The sequence below is a fragment of the Physeter macrocephalus genome, chromosome 20 (assembly GCF_002837175.3).
Source record: "Physeter macrocephalus isolate SW-GA chromosome 20, ASM283717v5, whole genome shotgun sequence".
Lineage (NCBI taxonomy): Eukaryota > Metazoa > Chordata > Mammalia > Artiodactyla > Physeteridae > Physeter > Physeter macrocephalus.
The window spans coordinates 61,886,698-61,887,419 of record NC_041233.1 but is presented as its reverse complement, the minus strand read 5'-3'; positions in this window follow the sequence as shown (position 1 = coordinate 61,887,419).

The window sequence follows — 722 nt, the reverse complement described above, 5'->3', positions numbered from 1 at the left end:
GGATTCCCTTGTGTGTTATTTGTTGTTTTTCCCTTCCTGCTTTTAATATGTTTTCTTTAATTTAATTTTTGATAGTTTGATTAATATGTGTCTTGGTGTGTTACTCCTTGGATTTATCCTGTATGGGACTCTCTGTGCTTCCTGGACTTGATTAACTATTTCCTTTCCCATATTAGGGAAGTTTTCAACTCTAATCTCTTCAAATATTTTGTCAGTCCCTTTCTTTTTCTCTTCTTCTTCTGGGACCCCTATAATTCGAATGTTGGTGCGTTTAATGTTGTCCCAGAGGTCTCTGAGACTGTCCTCAGTTCTTTTCATTCTTTTTTCTTTATTCTGCTCTGCAGTAGTTATTTCCACTATTTTACCTTCCAGGTCACTTATCCGTCCTTCTGCCTCAGTTATTCTGCTACTGAGCCCATCTAGAGTATTTTTCATTTCATTTATTGTGTTGCTCATCGTTGCTTGCTTCCTCTTTATTTCTTCTAGGTCCTTGTTAACTGTTTCTTGCAATTTGTCTATTCTATTTCCAAGATTTTGAATCATCTTTACTATCATTATTCTGAATTCTTTTTCAGGTAGACTGCCTATTTCCTCTTCATTTGTTAGGTCTGGTGTGATTTTATCTTGCTCCTTCATCTGCTGTGTGTTTTTCTGTCTTCTCATTTTGCTTATCTTACTGTGTTTGGGGTCTCCTTTTTACAGGCTGCAGGTTCGTAGTTCCC